Below are 7174 nucleotides of genomic sequence, written 5' to 3' on the forward strand. Positions count from 1 at the left end.
TAGGTGAAAAATAAACACATTCCTAGTTGAACAGCATTCTTTAAAAAAAATGAGAGCTTCAGAAATAAATCTTATAATACCAATTTTAAAAAGAAAATTCTGAAAATACCCTTAAATTTATTGATATTAACTGGACCTGAAAGTGTGTTTCTAATCCTCCTCCACCAAAATCTCTTCTCCAAAGACCTCCTTTAGGTGATTTGGAAACTGGGGGAGGCATGATCACTCTATACACCTGAGGGCAGAAAGCGAGTCTGTGGGTGTGTCGCTATGTAATTCTTCACAGGTATCATAGAAACCATTACATATTTGGCTATGTGTACAGTACTTACCTCCTGGATTAAGGCAATGGTCCCGGAAAGGCACCCCTCCCTTAGAACGTGCCCTGGGGCAGATGGCCCTGCACAGGCTGTCCCCTATGCCTCTGTGTTCTAAGCCATATTTACCTAAGTTTGAGAAGAACACCAGGGACGGCCTGGAGGCAGGAGTTGAAGGTATGAGGCGCGTGCCCCTTGTAGTGACCAGTGTGTCCCAGGGCCAGCCAGGTCAGTGGCCTTAGCATCATCACCAGTCAAGGATGTTAGTGTCCCCCAAAACACAGTAGGACAGAAAATTCAACAGCTAAAGGCTGTTTCTGAATAAAGGAGCTTCTATTGCCTTGACTCAGGGGCCCCATCTCCAGCCCCACTCCACCTGGGCTGTAGCTTCTCAGTGTTTGTCTAAGCATCCCTGGTCCTCTCATTGCCTGAGCTCTAAACCTCTGGGGAAATTTTGATTCATGGGCTACTCATCACCCATTCATGCATTCATTTTTTCATTCATTCATTCACTAGCTTGTCCACTCATCAAACATTCCTCATGCTGAGCCCAGTGCTGGATGCCCTGGCCCACAGGGAGCAAAGGGGACACAGGCCCCACCTTCATCAGGCCAGGAAAGGGAGGCAGCCTTGATTCAGCACTCCTCACCTGGACCAGCAACCCAAATTCCCTCACACATAGTCAGCTCCCTTCCCTGGGTTCCCCTCCACTCACATGCTAACCAAGCCACCTGAATGGAAGACCCAGCTCCCATGGTGCCTCCATCAGCCACCCCAGCCACCTGCCGCACAGTGAGAGCTGCTCCTCCCTTGGACCTGCTTTGTACCCTCCTGGTTTCCGGCTCACAGTCTGGGACAGTCATTATGCACATTATCCCAACAGGACCCTGAGCTTGGAGGAGGAGCTCCTGATTAGTGCTGGCCTGATGCACAGTAAGTTTGGGAAAGTGACCTAATGAGTGAGTGATTATATTCCAATTAGTTACTGTCCACTGGCCCAGGCAGAAAACTTCTCTAAAGCCTATGGATTGAAACACAGAGGACCAAGATGAAAACTGCCCCTTATCCTGCTGGCCCTGGGTTAGGGATAAGGAATTGAGAGGAAGCAGGCAGTCAGAACATGAGCATGGAAGCTGATGCAACTCTTCGGTAGAGAATTCTGGTGGCAAAAATCAAAGGTAAATGTCACTTCAACATCAATGCAGAGCTACCTCCACAGGAGACACTGTGCTTCATTTAGGAAATAAAAAGATGCGACACAAACCCTGCCTCTAACAAATCTAACACCACAGTTGTTAAAAGTGGGTGAAGAAGATTTCTTATGTTGGAGAGTGAGCTACAGAGAAGTAAGGAGGGGCTGGAGGAAACCACGTGTTTCCGGACTAGAGCTGGAAACATCAGTATGAAGTCATTTCAGCCTTCATATGACACAGCACAAGGGCCTGAAGAAATTCATTTTCCTGTGGTGGAACTCCTTACTCATTCACCACTCAATCGCTGGACGTGGTATATGATTATTTCATGACATAGTCATGAAGCTCAGTACTTGTAGGGGCAATAAGCAATGTATTCGAGTTGCACTTGTAGTTGCCTTAAATTCAGATTAACTTCGTATACTTTTAAAGAATTACCGATCATATCAAAATTGAAACAGAAGGAAGTATCTTACTGGAAAGAAGGAAAAAAGGGGAAAAAAAAAAACTAAAAAAGTCTGGCAGAAACTTCAAAATATCGAAAAGTATACCACAATGGCAGAGAAGGCAATGGCACCCCACTCCAGTACTCTTGCCTGGAAAATCCCATGGATGGAGGAGCCTGGTGGGCTGCCGTCTATGGGGTCGCACAGAGTCGGACATGACTGAAGCAACTTAGCAGCAGCAGCAGCAGCGTACCACAATGGAAACTAAAAACTGTAATGATAAAAAACATGGAAGAATCATGATAGCCAAGAAAATATGGGTAATAAAAATGATAACACAGATGAAAGGTATTATGAGTTAGAACATTTCTTAACAGGAAGCAAAAAAAAAAAAACAGAAGGGGGAAAAAAAAAGCAGAAGGAAGATGATGGTAACAGAAAGGAAAACCACAACCCTCCAGTCAGCAGGACACAGCAGGTGGCCCCACCCACTGATTATATACTTCATTGATCACTGTGGTGCTTCACTAAACCTGTTAGAATGAACAATAATTCCCTCAACTCTATTTAATGAAAAATCTGTTTTTTCGAAATTGTAATCCCATTTACAAAGAATCAAGGTACAATGGACAAAAAAGTTGCTTCTTGAAATATTTTGAGTTATTTTTTAACAGGAAATCTGTTACATGATATTGGCTAGCCTATTCCAAGACTAAACATTGCCTGTATTGTTTTGCATTACAGTTTTCAACAAGACAGATATCACTTACATCAGACTTTCGTTTTAGTGAATATCTTTAGAACCATCAAAACTCATGGACTGCACACAGCATATAAGCATGCTTATTTGAATGCTGTGTCTGACTCTGCAACCCCATGAACTGCAGCTAGCCAGGCTCCTCTGTCCATGGAATTTTCCAGGCAAGAGTACTGGAGTGGGTTGCCATTTCTTCCTCTAGGAGATCTTCCCCACCCAGGGATCAAACTCTCCTCTCCTGTTGTCTCCTGGATTGGCAGGCAGATTCTTTATCACTGAGTCACCTGGGAAGTCCATGTTTGGCCACACACGAATCACATTAACAGAGTAGGCTCCTTCTGCAAGGAGGGCAGAAACACACTTGATCCAATTAGTTTAGATGAGTAAAGCAAACATGGAAAGCGTTTTCCACTTCTTCCTGATCTGACATGAAATACAGATCATGGAATACATGACACAAAGCTCCTAACAAGCTACTGGGAGGCCACCACAGATTAGAGGTGGATCGTTGGCTCCAGACACAGGATGCTGCTTCTGCTGCTAAATCACTCAGTTATGTCCGACTCTGTGCGACCCCACAAACGGCAGCCCACCAGGCTCCCCCGTCCCTGGGATTCTCCAGGCAAGAACGCTGGAGTGGGTTGCCATTTGTTTCTCCAATGCATGAAAGTGAGTGAAAGTGAAGTCGCTCAATCGTGTCCGACTCCTAGCGACCCCATGGACTGCAGCCTACCAGGCTCCTCCGTCCATGGGATTTTCCAGGCAAGAGTACCAGACACAGGATAGGTTTGGCCAAATCTGAGGGCAACCCTAAAATAGTAACATTACCAAAGGAACGCAAGGCTAACGACCTTTTCCAAACTACTACTAAGAGCAAAATTTGATGAACCCCGCTCAAAAGTGAATTATCTTTCTGTTTACCCTGTACAAACAGTATTACCAAATCATTCCCATATGAAGGAGTAATTAAGGTCTGCATTTTAAAAATTGGGGAAAAAAATGAGGCGTGTTAGGCAGTTAACTAGAGAAAAGCTTTGTGCTTTGCTTTAAGTTTGTGATATTAATCAGCTGTGTATAATTGACTTTTCTTATTCTAATCAACATTCACCTTCATATCTAATTTCGCATTCTTGTTAAAAAGGGATCTCCAAACTTCACTAACTGGAGACCCCTCCCATCCTGGGCCCTGCGGGGAGCGGGACACCTGGAGCCCGATCTGGAGCGCTTAGGGTCTAAGTGGCCAGGCTGTCTGTCAGCGTGACCCCGCGGAGGGGCAGCTCCGGAGGTCACTGTCTAACGTGCAGCACTCAGGAAACCCTTACGCACGCCACAAGGTGCGAAACGCACACATCCCACTGGGGAGCGCGGGAGCGCGGACGTCGCACGCGGACGTCCTCAGAACACGTGAGTGCCAGGCCACGTGACCACGCCCACATGACAGCCTGCGCCGCTGTGAGGGAGGAACCCGGTTCTGCCGACACCCGGCGAGTTCGCGGCTGACTCTGCGGGCGGGCGGGCGGGCGGGCGTCGTCTGCCGCTCCAGTCGCCGACAAGTGGAGCGGGTGCCGGGCTTGGCCGTGGGCCCAGGGTCCCGGGTCGACAGAGCTTTAGGCCGAAAGCGAGGCGGCCTCCTCGCGAGCGGGAACGGAGAGCTCCTTCGCTTTGCTTCTCCGCTCTCACTTCTCGGGTGTGCTGAGGAAAGACACAGGCGCTGTCTCGCCTTTCTAGGGCACTGCCTATGGGCGGTGAGGTACTGAAAAGAGAAACCCTTTCGCAAGAGCAGAATCCTGTCACTGTAAAGCCCCCTGGTTTGCCGGGAGCGGTGTTGTGTAGGGTGTGGTGAAGACAGTGGGGGTCCCGAAAGGAAAGCAGATTAAGTCCGCGCGCGGACTTAGGGTCTGTTCCGACGTGGCCTAGCTCTCAAGTGGCTGGCTGCCCGCTCTGTCGGCAACCGATAGTGGGATGGAGGCTTGGTCACTATAACTTGTACGTGGGGGTCAGCCAAGGCAAGCTTGGTGGGAGACTGCATGTTGTCTCCTTCCCTGTCGCCACAGACAGTTCAGTCCGACGGTGAAACATCAGCAGGATGGCTGAAAAGAGTCTGACAGACATCTGCAGACTAGCTAGGCAACCTGGGTCAGCCTTTCCCACAGTGGAGACCTTTGGAAGAGGTTTCGCGTGGAACATGAATCTTCTCAAATTCTGCACCGCTTCGGAGAAGTCCCTCCACACACATCATCAGAAAGCTCTTTGACCCTAATCCTCCAATCTGGTTTTGTCTAAGCCCTGCCCCCGGCATTGATGAGATGTGCGGCCCAGAGGCTACCTTTTTCCCTCCGGATGTACCTATGTAGTTAGATTTATCAGGCTCGAACAATATCCTAGACATCTTGGGCGTGATATCCCTTTGGAAGCTATAAAACGATACAAATGAACTTATTTACAAGACAGACACAGACTCACAGACATAGAATGAATGAATGAATTTATGGTTACCAGAGGAGAAGGGGCAGGGGAGGGATATTTAGGGAGTTAGGGATTGACATGTACACACTGCTATATTTAAAAGGGATAACCAAGGACCTACTACTGTATAGCTCAGGAACTCTGCTCGATATTATGTAACAACCTAAATGAGAAAAGGATAGATACATGACTATGTATAAAAGAATCACCTTGAGGTATACCTGAAACTAGCACTATATTCTAACATAAAATAAGTTAAAAAAAAATAGTTCCAATCCTTTGATTGGTGTGGTGCTCAGAGTCTGCCCATAGAATTCTAGTAGTTTCAGTCTCTATTTCTTTTTCCTGATGATTCTGTTGGTGTGAGAAAGGAGACAGCTTACTATCTGCAACAGTAAGCTTCATGGACAGTTTTTACATGAAAAGTTTCAACACAAATTCAAAGACTCCCCCCCACCCACCCTGCCAAAAGATTTATATTCAGAATATTCTTGGGAGAACAGTTTTTACCTCTTTGAAATGCAAAATTATTTTTGATGTTTTCCTTCGAATTAGAAAGCTGAACAGCAAGATTTTGTAACATTTAAGCAGTTTCATATGAAAGAAGCAGCTTCCTTGGCTATGGGGGAAGAAGTAGGTCAAGAGAAGAAACTGGATTAAAGTAAAGTTACTGACAATTGGACAGATTGGGAATCTTTCAAATGATGGAGAGAAATGCTGCTTTTGCTCTTTTCTGAAATCCAGCCAGCATCACTGCAATACAGATCCTGCTACTATTGTCCAAGGACACTCTGGGTAAAGATTGTGCTGCTTGACTTTTACTAAACAGCAGAAAAGGACAGAAATTTCTCTGGGTAAGCAGTTGAGAGAGGGAGAGCAAAAATCCACTTTATTCATAAATGGGCACTGGCAAGATGGTCCTTCCCTGAGTCCGGTTTCATCTGCTGGTCTGTGCCCAGGGAAGCTTGGGGTAGTCAGAGACAGACTCAGGAAAGGAATACGTTACAGCAGAGTGGCGCAGCGGGAGCGTGCTGGGCCCATAACCCAGAGGTCGATGGATCGAAACCATCCTCTGCTATGAGCTCACATTTTTGCCTGCTATATGGCTTTTGGGTCCCCAGCTGTGGGACAAGGTTGGGCTGTGGACCCTGGTGTCCAGGGGTGGCAGCTAGTTCTATGGCATCACCATTAGCGCTCTGGACTCTGAATCCAGAGATATGTCAAAATCTTAGTGGGACCTGTGTACCCCTCTTGTCCTGTCCCAGGGGCACTTAGGCCAAGAGTGACCTGCAAGGGAACATAATAGCATATGGTTCTATGGTGTAATGGTTAGCACTCTGGACTTTGAATCCAGCGATCCGAGTTCAAATCTCGGTAGAACCTGTTTTGCCTGTGGCCATTTTTGTCTTCCCCTCTTGTGTCCCAGGCAGTGGGACATGGGAACATGATCTGACACAGGACAGGCAGCAACTCTTGACAACCTGGTCCATCTGATCACCAGTGCTCCCCTTCCCCCAGAAGCCACATTAGGGATGTCTTTGTTCTTTTTAAGGTCCTCCCTAACCAGTTTGGCTTTTTTTTTTTTTTTAAAGAGACCAGGGAAATTCCCCAGCAGTCCAGCTGCTGGGACTCTGCATTTTCACTGCCAAGGGCCCAGGTTCGATTCCCTGGTTAGGGAACTAGGATCCCACAGGTTGTGCCATGTGGCCAAAAAAATAAAAAGTAAAATAAAGAGACCAAAGGAGCTAATACTCTTGTCCTGAGATGGTTCATCATGCACTCTAACCTCTAGAATCCCACGTCAGGACAATTATTTAACCTTCTCCACTGATGAGCCTTCAGTGCAGGCTGTTTACTCTTCGTTCAAACACAGAAAAAGGTCCTTTCAGGTACTGCCCACTGGGCACCTGGGTGGCTACTGTCATAGGGAAGAACATCATGCCTAAAATTTTTCATGCAGTGTGTAAGAAACGTCTATATAGATTGGATTTAAAA

The 7174-nt window shown here is 46.8% G+C and overlaps 2 non-coding genes across 2 annotated transcripts; both read left to right on the plus strand.

Moving 5' to 3' along the window:
- The first annotated feature begins 6185 nt into the window (after nucleotides 1-6185).
- TRNAM-CAU (transfer RNA methionine (anticodon CAU)) lies at nucleotides 6186-6257 on the plus strand. Its single transcript has one exon. It is a non-coding gene; the product is annotated as a tRNA-Met (tRNA).
- Nucleotides 6258-6490: 233 nt separating this feature from the next.
- On the plus strand, nucleotides 6491-6562 carry TRNAQ-UUG (transfer RNA glutamine (anticodon UUG)). Its single transcript has one exon. It is a non-coding gene; the product is annotated as a tRNA-Gln (tRNA).
- Nucleotides 6563-7174: the final 612 nt, after the last annotated feature.

This window comes from Capricornis sumatraensis, chromosome 8 (genome assembly GCF_032405125.1).
Source record: "Capricornis sumatraensis isolate serow.1 chromosome 8, serow.2, whole genome shotgun sequence".
Classification (NCBI taxonomy): domain Eukaryota; kingdom Metazoa; phylum Chordata; class Mammalia; order Artiodactyla; family Bovidae; genus Capricornis; species Capricornis sumatraensis.